At 38.6% G+C, this 13,188-nt stretch overlaps 1 long non-coding RNA gene across 1 annotated transcript; it reads right to left on the reverse strand.

Moving 5' to 3' along the window:
- Positions 1 to 12,245: 12,245 nt before the first annotated feature.
- On the reverse strand, positions 12,246 to 13,006 carry LOC139134811 (uncharacterized). Its single transcript, XR_011552880.1, has 2 exons — positions 12,911 to 13,006; positions 12,246 to 12,555 (listed from the first exon to the last, which is right to left on the reverse strand). It is a non-coding gene; the product is annotated as an uncharacterized lncRNA (long non-coding RNA).
- Positions 13,007 to 13,188: the final 182 nt, after the last annotated feature.

Genomic DNA, 13,188 nt, shown 5'->3' on the forward strand with positions numbered 1-13,188 from the left:
GCGTTTGTAACTTCTAACCGCTGAACTTCTGTTTCCCAGTCAAACTTTTTAGCGAGTGGTTCGGCCATATCGGAATATGTAGAGCGACTCCGCAATTGTGTGTGTGGTGCTCAAAGTTTTCAACCCAAATGAACCATGCGTGACTCCAACATAGATCTGCAAACACCTGTTCACTTCGTTCAACGAATCGAACTTAATTCATAAAATTCAAATCAAACCAGATGCTCAACCACGTCATCGCGTTACTATAGCAGCACATGTCAACTTTGTTTTATCCAATCATGGATTAATTTTTATACTTCCATTCAACAAGGTGAAAAAAACGCTTCAGTATTTTCCTGCCGATGCTTTGCACTAAAACTACGAATCCAAACTTTCGGCGAACAAACAAGGCTCTAAAACTCTGCAAATTTGTGGTATAACACGGTAAGCGGACGAGTGGGAGGCGGTTTATGGAATTTAGCGGTACAGTTTGCCTGTAAAACTCCGAGGCCCTACCTATAATACGACTTTGTTATTTGTGTGTTATACTATTAACTATAGAGTTGACGTTTCAGAGAGACAGAGAGAGATGAGTAGAAGTGAGTGAATTTCTGGTCCCGAGCATGAACACAAGGCTTCATAATATATTATGTGTGCATTTACGTTTACAAACGGAACTCTGAGCATTTCAGTGGAAATGTATTGAATACATCTAAAAACTGATGATGAAGATACAGTCACTGACCCTTTAATGATCAAGATTTATGAGAACATGTAACAGATTTTCAGTGAGCAAAGTATTGGTTCATTAACACGTCTTGGCTAACGAACTCAGGTTTTGATTTACTGCTGTTCTTTGAAATTAAAATCAATTTTCAAATCGTCCCGGAAATCTGGTCGTGCACGGACAGTGTGACATGCATTCACAGTTTATTCAAAAGACTTCATACTTTTCCTGTGTTAAATATCCAGTCTCATGAAAGTAGATTCAGTGTTGTTAGGGAGTCGTCATTATTACAGCTTGGTTATACACTGCAAGAGCCGAGGTGCAAACTTTTTATATAGACTACCCCTTCGCTACGTATTTAGGTGTTGCGAGTGTAGCGAATGCTAGGAAAACAAGTCTAATTACAGTGAAATATATCAATGCGCAGCCTATTTTAGATGGGACTATTTTCACATAGAGAGTCTGGTATGGAACAGCTCGGTCTTGCCATCGATTTACATATCGTGAATAATTATGCCTTTAAGAAGAGAAAGAAAGTTGAGAGTAGTAAAAGAGAGAGGGTCATCGGAACTTCGTTTAAAGGACCAGGGACCCCTACAAATAATTTAAAAACTATACTAGGGTACGTTGGTGATTGATGAAAGCTAAAACATGATAATTTTCAAGACATGTTGAGGTGATGCATGTAGATATTAAGTATGGAATAGAACGGTAAAGTTGTAAAAGAGCAGTCGCGTCGTTACTCGCCAGAGAGACACCCATCTTGTAGCGTAGTTAAGAACGGTGTAGCGAGGTGTAACCAAGTGTAGGAGTAAAATTTTGTGAAAATTGGAGAAGGGGGTGTAGCGGACGTAACGAAATGTAACGAGTGTAGCGAGGTGTAATAGGCTGTAAGATGGTCACTTTTTACTCGCCAGAGAGACACCCATCTTGTAGCGTAGTTAAGAACGTGTAGCGAGGTGTAACCAAGTGTAGGAGTAAAATTTTTATGAAAATTGGAGAAGGGGGTGTAGCGGACGTAACGAAGTGTAGCGAGGTGTAATAGGCTGTAAGATGGTCACTTTTTACTCGCCAGAGAGACACCCATCTTGTAGCGTAGTTAACAACGTGTAGCGAGGTGTAACCAAGTGTAGGAGTAAAATTTTGTGAAAATTGGAGAGGGGGTGTAGCGGACGTAACGAAGTGTAGCGAGGTGTAATAGGCTGTAAGATGGTCACTTTTTTACTCGCCAGAGAGACACCCATCTTGTAGCGTAGTTAAGAACGTGTAGCGAGGTGTAACCAAGTGTAGGAGTAAAATTTTGTGAAAATTGGAGAAGGGGGTGTAGCGGACGTAACGAAGTGTAGCGAGGTGTAATAGGCTGTAAGATGGTCACTTTTTACTCGCCAGAGAGACACCCATCCTGTAGCGTAGTTAAGAACGTGTAGCGAGGTGTAACCAAGTGTAGGAGTAAAATTTTTGTGAAAATTGGAGAAGGGGGTGTAGCGGACGTAACGAAGTGTAGCGAGGTGTTAGGGGCTGTAAGATGGTCACTTTTTTACTCGCCAGAGAGACACCCATCTTGTAGCGTAGTTAAGAACGTGTAGCGAGGTGTAACCAAGTGTAGGAGTAAAATTTTGTGAAAATTGGAGAAGGGGGTGTAGCGGACGTAACGAAGTGTAGCGAGGTGTAATAGGCTGTAAGATGGTCACTTTTTACTCGCCAGAGAGACACCCATCTTGTAGCGTAGTTAAGAACGTGTAGCGAGGTGTAACCAAGTGTAGGAGTAAAATTTTGTGAAAATTGGAGAAGGGGGTGTAGCGGACGTAACGAAGTGTAGCGAGGTGTAATAGGCTGTAAGATGGTCACTTTTTACTCGCCAGAGAGACACCCATCTTGTAGCGTAGTTAAGAACGTGTAGCGAGGTGTAACCAAGTGTAGGAGTAAAATTTTGTGAAAATTGGAGAAGGGGGTGTAGCGGACGTAACGAAGTGTAGCGAGGTGTAATAGGCTGTAAGATGGTCACTTTTTACTCGCCAGAGAGACACCCATCTTGTAGCGTAGTTAAGAACGTGTAGCGAGGTGTAACCAAGTGTAGGAGTAAAATTTTGTGAAAATTGGAGAAGGGGGTGTAGCGGACGTAACGAAGTGTAGCGAGGTGTAATAGGCTGTAAGATGGTCACTTTTTACTCGCCAGAGAGACACCCATCTTGTAGCGTAGTTAAGAACGTGTAGCGAGGTGTAACCAAGTGTAGGAGTAAAATTTTGTGAAAATTGGAGAAGGGGGTGTAGCGGACGTAACGAAGTGTAGCGAGGTGTAATAGGCTGTAAGATGGTCACTTTTACTCGCCAGAGAGACACCCATCTTGTAGCGTAGTTAAGAACGTGTAGCGAGGTGTAACCAAGTGTAGGAGTAAAATTTTGTGAAAATTGGAGAAGGGGGGTGTAGCGGACGTAACGAAGTGTAGCGAGGTGTAATAGGCTGTAAGATGGTCACTTTTTACTCGCCAGAGAGACAGCTAGAGTGTAGCGTGTTACGACGTGTAACCGAGACTAGAAGTGTTTTTCTTTTTGAAAATTGGAGAAGGGTTAAGTGTTTTGTAACCTATTCTAGAGATTTATTTTTCCGAAAATTGGAGAAGGGGTGAGCGTGTGTGGATGTTTTCTTCATGATAATTCAAGTAACCAAACAAAAGGTTGCAGAGTGTTTTTATAAATTCTTAAGAAATTACTAGAGCATTTTCCGCCTGAAATTGTCATAGTCTTTCCAAATTGGCGCAAAGGAATTAATTATTTACCCTCGCGATACGTTATCGTTTTTCGACACGATAAAACCTGCGCAATTCTTCTCGAATTGGAACTTATAATACTGGCGTCACTAAATACCAGCAGTGTTTCGACAACATTGTCTTACTGGTTTACACATTTACAAATTCAGCCGGTAACCTATCTCTCTCGTGTAAGTATTCTGCGTAATATTTTCCGTTGTATTTCAACCACTTCTATGTAATATTCAGCTGTTATTAACATTGTATTGTTATATCAACTTATCGTTATGGTGTTTGTTACCGACATGCCCAAGATACTGTCTAAATGGACATACACACACTATAACCAGGACTGACTCAGGCAAGGGAGACAGGACTCAATCACGCAGCTAGACACTCACAGGCAGACTCATTGACTGGTGTATCAGTAGCTGGGCCGTGAGGCCTAGGAATGGTTCCGTATTCAATAACAAGATCATGGACGTACTACAGACTAAGATCAATAAAAAGTTTCACATACTATTTTCTCATGTTTCTAGTAACGAGATCGACAGTGGCAGGATCTTTCTTTGTCATGACAACATCCGAAAACAAGTAAGTCTTTTGACAGCAAATGAAAAATGTTGTGACTGATTCTGAGGCAGTTCACTGCTAGATTTCAAAACGAACAAATACGTGTTGGAAAACACTCGAAGCTCCGTGTACACACAATAGATAATTCTTGCATAGTAAAAATACGTCAGTTTCGAATTCATTCATATTCTTCAACAAAAACAATCTTCGTCAAAGTAGGTTGTCAGTTATAAAATTCCCGCACAAACGTGTCAGGGGTTGCTGGGCAAGCCTGAATGTCACGAATTTGAAGAAATTTTGTATTATGTTGGGCCGGGCTAATTTATGTTTTTAGTGTACGTAACCTCGATTTGTACACTTGACTTTCCACCTCGATGATACATGTATCGCGTATTTTCTGCAAGGAAGTTGAATATGTGACAGTTTGCAACTGACAAAATGCCACATTGAATAGACAAGTACACTAAAACCTAATGGATCATCTGATACGTCTAAACGTCAAACGGTGCAGTACGGCACCTGTGAGATCGTGTTTAAAATTTGCAACATTATAATGTTGCACATCGGCGCCGTCGTGTTTCAATAATGAGATGACGTAATTCTTTGCTTCAGACTCGATCACAATGGTGCACGAAAACAACTTTTTCAACGACGGCATTTCGGCATTCCTATCAACAGTCGAGATCGATAAAGCAGCCATACTCAAAATACAACTCTGTTGATCTGTCATTATTCGGCAATGGTCGGTTACCATAGGCCAGGGGTTTCATCAAGAGCCGGCAGCCGGCGAAATTGACCGGTTACTCTTACGATTTCGCCGGCTACCTTTTTGGAAATTTGAACTCTTTCATTATAGCTAAAATATGTTTTACCTTCTGAAATGATACGGACAAGTTTCATAAGATGTGTAATCAAACTTTTCAACGGCTTTTATGTGAAACAAAATTTAGAAGAGACGAGCGACTACTACGATCGCTTTGTACTACGATGCAGCACGGTCTTGCGTATACTGCCTCAATAAAAATCGGAATTGCAATTGACGATTCTATTGGCTACCTGAATTGCTGATTCCTATTTGGTGACCTTTATATACGCTAATGAAAACGTGCATACTACACCTGTCGGCCGTCGTTAGCTCAACTCAAAATGGTCGATGAACAAATGAAGACGGAAGCGATCGCAAGGTCAAGCTTCGCTGTACGATCCTCGGTTTGTTAGTGGACCAAGAAACAAGAGAAGGATAATTACGTGGATTTAAACTGTTTTCGTAGGCAATGACCTGATTTTTTTTCACGAAAATCTTTTAGTAAGCCGATGTGCGTTGCACTGCGGTTGGCGTAATTGTGAAGGAGTATAGCCAGCAGGACGTATGATATGTACTGACTGCTCTTCGGTCTATCGACGCCAATAAGAACGTCGCGCAGAGTGGTTACAATGCGATCAGACCTCTAAATTCACTTCAAAAGATTTCGTCAAGTTCAATCCAAATGTGCGCTTCTGCATGAACGTACAAATTTTCATATCCTATATTAAGGTTCTTACTTTGCATACCCATATAGTCAAATAACCCTGAGGATCTTGGATTCTATTTGCGAAATATGGTAATGATTGTCATTTTTTATCATTATTCGTTATATAAATTATCCTTTTTACCTCCACTTTTTCATCTACAGATTTCCATACCAAACATCAGGGTTCTTAATTTTAAGCATAACATTATGCATTAATAAGTTTCTAATTTACTGTGCTTAAAATATGAGTTTTTCATCCAGGATGGCATCAACAAGGGGAATGTTTCCCTTTACCAGAAAATTTCGGGGGCATTTCACCAGTTCATGTGTTCTACTTGTACCTCTAAGGTGTGACTGACACCATTTCATGGCAAGAGGGGGGGAGTGGTCCCCTTGTCAAATTAATTGGGGGGTGCCAACATTTCAACAGAGGGGGAATTCCCTATCCCCTATCTAGATGTAACACTGTATAATATCATCTACATATCAAATTTATATCATTAATAATGGTGAATTATTATAGTTTACCTCCTAAAAGCATAGAGGCTCTAAAGACTTCAGTTTTCTTTGTTCAAATTATCGTCAACATACCACATTTTTATCATTTTTAATTATGAATTATCATATTTAGGCCTAATCTCCCAGGAAAATGGCTTTTATGATATGAACACAAATTGCCCTGGAGCACTGCTGACAATTCCCCCGAAAATACTATATAGAAATTCAAGTGACTGTAAGCTGTAAAAAGTAAATTTTAGCTCATATTTCAGGGTTTCCAGCCTTCGGCCGGGAGGGGGAACACCTCCCCCGATGACGACTGCTTTGTGGTCATGGCAGCTGCAAGCCGCCTACTTTTCCATTCTAGCCCCCAACTTCAAAACTTCATGAAACCCCTGAGGTAGGCTGTAGGTATTATTCATGCTCGGAAAAGCACGTTTCATACATCGGGTAAATATCGGACATGATGTCGCTTGAAGGATGTGTGGTTTCCATGGCCATGCTTGTTAATCATATGTCTGTTAATGCTAGCAATGTTCACCAAAGGTGAAATAGTCTGTAAAACCTACGACCAAATCTGATAAGTAGAAGTGCCGGTCAATTTTAATTATACTGGCCGTCAGCGACAAATAAGGGACAGAAACTACGGGGCGTGGATGTGGGCCGGTGTTTTTCGAAACACCGCTACATCAAAAATAGTGGCCCTTCAAAATTTCTTGCACACCAAATTAGTGAACATCCCCTTATCCGTGCATGAAAATCAGTGACCCTCCCCTGTTACTCGAAGCATTTAGGGGTGGACCATTTGTTATCCTTGGGGGTCTGAAAGATTGGGGACATTATTGTTTTTTTTCTACATGTTCCACTGGATTTTTTCCTTGTGAATTCTGGCATTTTTTTTTTGGGGGGGGGGGGGGCATTCTTCCTTCACAGAAATGTTGTAATGCAGCGATGTTGCAAAATCAATCTGTTTGTCTTACATCAACGGACTTGTACAGAAAAAGGGACCGGTCCCCCTATTCCAACTTTCGAAAACAGGATGACCCCCATTCAAACTTTCGAAAACAGGGTGACCCCCCTGCGCGCGACAAAGGTAAAACAAAAATTGGAATTAAATTGAATAATCCAGTGTGTATATATATTATATATATATATATATATATATATATATATATAATATATATATATATATATATATATATATATATATATATTTTATATATATATGTTATCGTCTTATCTCGCCGGTCTGGGGAGTGAACTCACTGCTGAGAGGTACTTCGAGATCTTTGACAGAGTAGAGACTCACAGAGTTGTTGGATATCAATGATGGTGGTTTATTACTGAAGTGTAAAGTTTACACATCAGATGCCCAGCTATCTCCGACTGAAGATAGTGGGTGATTATCCCTTCTTTTAAAAGAAATTGTAGTATCCTAATTAGATTAAATTAGTTAAGCCTCCAATCGCTAATCGACTAGTATTTCTTGATTGGTTCAATTAAAGAAATACATTACTAAACTTTCTCTGATAGGACCTTGATCATATAAAATCATACATGATCTGCATAAGTGACATCATCGTTATACAACATTTCCCTTACGTAATCGTCCCAGGGTCCTGTCTGGAATTTAGATATTGATGGTAAGAATTCACTATACTGCCTTGACAATAGATGTCACTAGTACAAGTTTCTATCTTTATCCTTGATACTTAGGTATCAATGACGCAAATACATTGAATGTCCCTGACAACGGAGTTTTAACCAAGATGAAGGAAAATTCGTAATGATCATTAACCCTTACACAGACTTGAAAGTTCAGCCGTCTCGTTCATTGACCCTTGTACAGATTCCGAAATTACAAAAACAATATCAATAAGCCAGAGAAAATTTAGTCTGTAATATATATATATATATATATATATATATATATATATATATATATATATATATATATATATATATATATATATATATATATATATATATACAAAATGTATATAATGTGCCCTCCCGGTTATCACCATAAAGGCTTTATGGCAACCTATATTATATATATATATATATATATATATATATATATATATATATATATATATATATATATATATATATATATATATATATATATATATATATATATATACTTCTTTAGTTCAAGATCAGCTGGAGTGCTCAATACTAGAGTAGAGCTAAATACATAACTCAGTTGATCAGGGTAATCTAAAAAATTACATTTCCACTACAAATTTGTTTCGTATAGGCTTCAGAGCCGCCTACACTCATCGGGTGGTTGTGATCGACTTAAACGTTTGGGCTGCTGATTGCATATGTTGTTAGGCGACAAAAAATGCAATCTGTGCCTCCACGAGAAATTCATACTCCTCAGATATCCAAAAAAGTGCTCCCTCAACAATAGAAACGAATTAGTATCGACCTGCAGACACAGGAGAAAATTTCTCCTGTGCAAATTTCTCCTGTGCAGTCACTAATTATGCACCCTTTTGCAACAAACAGTGCCAACAAAAACAAAAGATATTGTTCCCCACCTAACAACATATGCAATCAGCAGCCCAAACGTTTCAGTCGATCACAACCACCCGATGAGTGTAGGCGGCTCTGAAACCTATACGAAACAAATTTGTAGTGCCTGTAATTTTTTAGATTATCCTGATCAACTCAGTTGTGTGTATATATATATATAATATATATATATATATATATATATATATATATATATATATATATATATATATATTATGAATGTTTAAAATATACCAAAAAATTATATATATATATATATATATATATATATATATATTATATATATATAATATTTTTGGTATATTTTAAACACTCAGTCATACTGTATTTTAATGGAATTGTAGTCATGTCAGTTGTAAGATACGAACTTAAAGTGTCCATTCTAAAGTTTGAATACAGTATATTGAATGAGCTGTGAATGTACTCCACTCTTTTTATGCATAACCAGATGTCCAGAACTGTTGTAAGAAAAATGTGATTGTGAAATATTAGTGCATGTTGCCTTCTAATACTGAATTCTCACAGAGAACAGAAAAGTATCAGGAACTTGTCATGCTTTTCATATGACCAGCAGATTTCATAATGATCAGTACACTGCGCAAAACAGACTTTCACTTTACAGACATCAAGATATTTCTGACATATATCTCTGATATGTTAATTTACTGCGACCGAAAGGGGCGCCGAAAAATATTAAACATCCAGATATCTCTGATATACATAATATCTGATATATGAAAGTCACGCAGCTGAAGGGGATGCTGAAAAGTATTATTTTATATTTTAAAGAAATGCGCCCGAAGGCGCGCGCCGAAAAATTTTAAACATACAGATATCTCAGATGTATGTATGTCTGATATATTACGTTTTGCACTAGGACGGGGATCTGAAAAATATGTCTTATTATCATTAAAGTTACGCGACCGAAGGGCGCGCCGAACGATGCAACTGAATAATGAAATTTGTGGCTGACACAATGCATTTTATGTAATTATGAGCCTTGTCGAAATTAAAAAACACACTGACACCCTACCCCCCCCCCCCCCATTGGGCATTTCAAAACATGGTGACCCCCTATCACCAAAGTCAAAAACAGGGTATGAATTGAATGATGAAATTCATGGCTAGCACGATGCATTTGATGCATTTTAGGCAAGTATGAGCCCGCGTCATATTTAAAAAACACTGACCCCCAATAATATTGGGCATTTTAAAATACATGTAGGTGACCCCTTCACCAAAGTAAAAAAACAGGGAGACCCCATGAATCCACCGGTCACCTAGGCCAAAGAAACTGACCAGTCCCTCATTCCCGCTAATTTTAAAAGTATCCCCGAAAGTATCTTGTGCGAATTATCATATCCAAGCCCTCCCCCAGTATATTTGGTCACAGTGCAAATTCGAAAGAGTTATTTCTGCCATAGTAATGAAAAGATACTGGGCCACGCCCCAAATGAAATGGGAAAATTGGACATTTGGTATATTGGAAATTGAAAAAACGGAAATGTGCATTGTGGGAAATTGAGTTTGTCAGAGAGAATTTGAATGGGCGCAAAGTTCCATCCTCTGTATACACACCCACGGCTCGAAATAAACGTTTTCGCCTGGTAGTCCACCATGGGCTACCATTTCAGGGCTCGAAATTAGCGGTAGTCCCGCGTCCACAGACTACCAACTTTTCCCTGGGGCAACCAAAATCCATGAAATGGTAGCCCATACGGACTACCAAAAGCCGGGACATAAAATTCAGCCAGTATTTGGCGTGCAATGGCCAATATCTGAACTGACGTACTTGAGTGACAGGCACTGGAAGTGATGGTCAATGAAAACGCATTTTCATTGCAATTGGATCATAATGTATCAATCACAGACAATATGTCTCCTCCCAACAGAAAGCCCATGGTCTATTTTAGCACTGCTACAGTATATCTAGTCTCGACGTGCTGAGAAAGTCGTGGTCGTTGTCATGATGACTATCAAAATTTTCATACAACTCTGAGAATGAAACAAGTTGTCAATAGATTACCAAGCTTTGAGTATCACTGTTGTCCATTAGGCCAAAATAATAAAGATCGTTTCTGTCAGCTGGTCACCGCGTGCGTCATTTCAGAACCTGCGCGTCATGGCTTTTTTTGTTGGGGGGGGGGGGGGGTGTTACATAGTGATCAGTACAGCTATCCTGATATCCCTGTTTGCATGTCCAAAAATGCTAAACAGAAAACGGAAGTATTATGCAGCCAATGATAAATTACTAGAAATTCACTTCATGGGCAGAATCTTGCAAAATCGCTTTTTCTTGTCTGGTTAGTGAAAAACAATATCCTGAACTAAAATATGCATGGGCTACCAGCCATTGTCACTTGGTTACCAACTTCAGAAAATGGTAACCCAAGTGGAATACCAGGGGAAAACGTATTAGAGCCGTGCATTTCATGGATTTTGGTAGCCCCAGGGAAAAGTTGGTAGTCTGTGGACGCGAAACTGCCGCTAATTTCGAGCCCTGACACCTATACATATGTAGTATACATACCGTTTCCTATATTCAATCTCAGCCCAAAGATTTTAAATTTAGAAATAGGCCTAAGAGTTTATAATCAAGATGATAAAACCATTAGAAAATTGAAAATATAGTTACATTTTGATTTTCTTTTTTGAACATGCAAATTGGTTTATTGGTTGGAGGAAACGTGCCATGGATTATAATACTTGACGATGACAGTTTTGTTTTAACATCTTCTGAAATTCTGTCATTTGTCTTGTCAGTGTGATCTGTCCATGTCGCATGCAATCATACCAGCGTATTATTTATTGGTCAACATACAAGAGATGATATGCATGTATCGACAGAGTGTCTTCACTTATCTAAAATCAGTGAACAATTCAAAAAGCAAAATGTAACTGAAAATTAATTTTAAGAGGCTTTTGGAAAGACAAGAAGGGTGCATGGAAATGAAAAAGTTACATCCCAAAAGGTTCTTGCTGATACTGATAGATTTTTTTCTTCCACATTAGCTTGCCAGTTTTTTTTTACAGAACTCATCTAAGGCAGAATTTTTTCCCCTTGTATCTGCTGGGATTTTTTTTTCTCGAAAATCTTCCAGACCCCCAGGATATCAAATGGTCAACCCCTTAGTAAAAATGTCGGGCCCGACAGACACATCTCTGCGACATTAGCCCACAGGTGTGAACATGTTAGCTGAAATTGTTAAAAACTATCAAAGGTGCCAAGTCATGCTCTGCACAGTTCGAGCAAGATTGTTTTTAAGGTGTTTCGGACACTAGTAACGATACACGACGACACTGCACAATGTGGATCATATATAGACACGCTCATGAGTAAGGCTAAAATAGCCGGTATCAACAAGCTAAATGTTAGTGATTTCGGGACTCTAATATCGATAAGACAGTACTACACTCTTAAAATATCTCGACAGCCCGGGTCTGCGAAATCCGCGATGTTTACTCGATAAATTTCGGCAATTGCGGGATTCTAATATCGATACCGGACGGTACTAGATTAATTTGCATTCAATTATGTCTCCTCACGCCGGGTCTGCGACTATTTTGATTCTAGGCCTATATGCCTTTATTGTGTATCTCGTTTACTCGCCTTGACATGCTGAGAAGTACTGGGAATCTTCAAAGTAATGACTACACGAGACGTTCAGAGTTCGCTGGTACTATAGACTTTATTTTTCGGTAGATAAGCTTGGCAGTTGCAATCGCCCAAGATGCGCTTCTGCCATAATCAAAATGTCTTGGGTCCGCTGTGTTCCTCTTTCCAATGTTCGTTGAATTGTCTTATAATATGCCTTTAAACATTTTTAAGGCGTGGCTTTGACCTTATAGGTATGAATTATGGATAAAATGGTACATCCAATCATGAATACAAATCTAACAGTTAATGTTCAAACGTCACTTTTACATGTTGCAAAACCCATCATGTGAAATTCCCGTGTTCCTATTTTCATCACTTAAGGTAGAACGCACCTCGGGGACAGACATTCGGACTCTCAAACTTTTACAGTTCTCTTCTGATATACCACATGTGGGGGTTCATTTTAAAGCTCTTGGTGAAAGAAAACTTTTCACCGGCTTAGTTTTTCGAAATTCGAAAATTTTTTTTTTCTCCATAGAGTTAACACAGGGATGGCGGCCATTTTGAATTTCTAATATCGGTAAATCTTGGGTTATTTGTTTCTCTAGTACCAAAATTTGCACGGTGACCCCCTATTTTTATTCTTGATTTTGAAAGAGAATGATTGAAAGATTCCTTGAGGAAAGTTAGAGCAAAAGTTTAAGTCTTTCACTTTCGAGGTGCATATTACCTTAAACATATAACACGATTGGAACTAATTTAGGATAATTGGATGGTGAAGTAAGGTCGTTTTAACCTGAAATGTAAGCTCAATTGTTTTTCTTTTACGTTACACACTTGTTTTATGAGTAATTACAACATTCAGCTATATGGCATCTAATACTTTTGAGAAATTGAAAAATAAGTTAAACAAATTATCCCAAATTAGTTCCAATCGTTTACAAAGGTGACAATTGCAATGTCATTTGAACTACTGGAGGAATCAATTACATCTTACATCTGTAAGGA

This window comes from Ptychodera flava, chromosome 6 (genome assembly GCF_041260155.1).
Source record: "Ptychodera flava strain L36383 chromosome 6, AS_Pfla_20210202, whole genome shotgun sequence".
NCBI lineage: Eukaryota > Metazoa > Hemichordata > Enteropneusta > Ptychoderidae > Ptychodera > Ptychodera flava.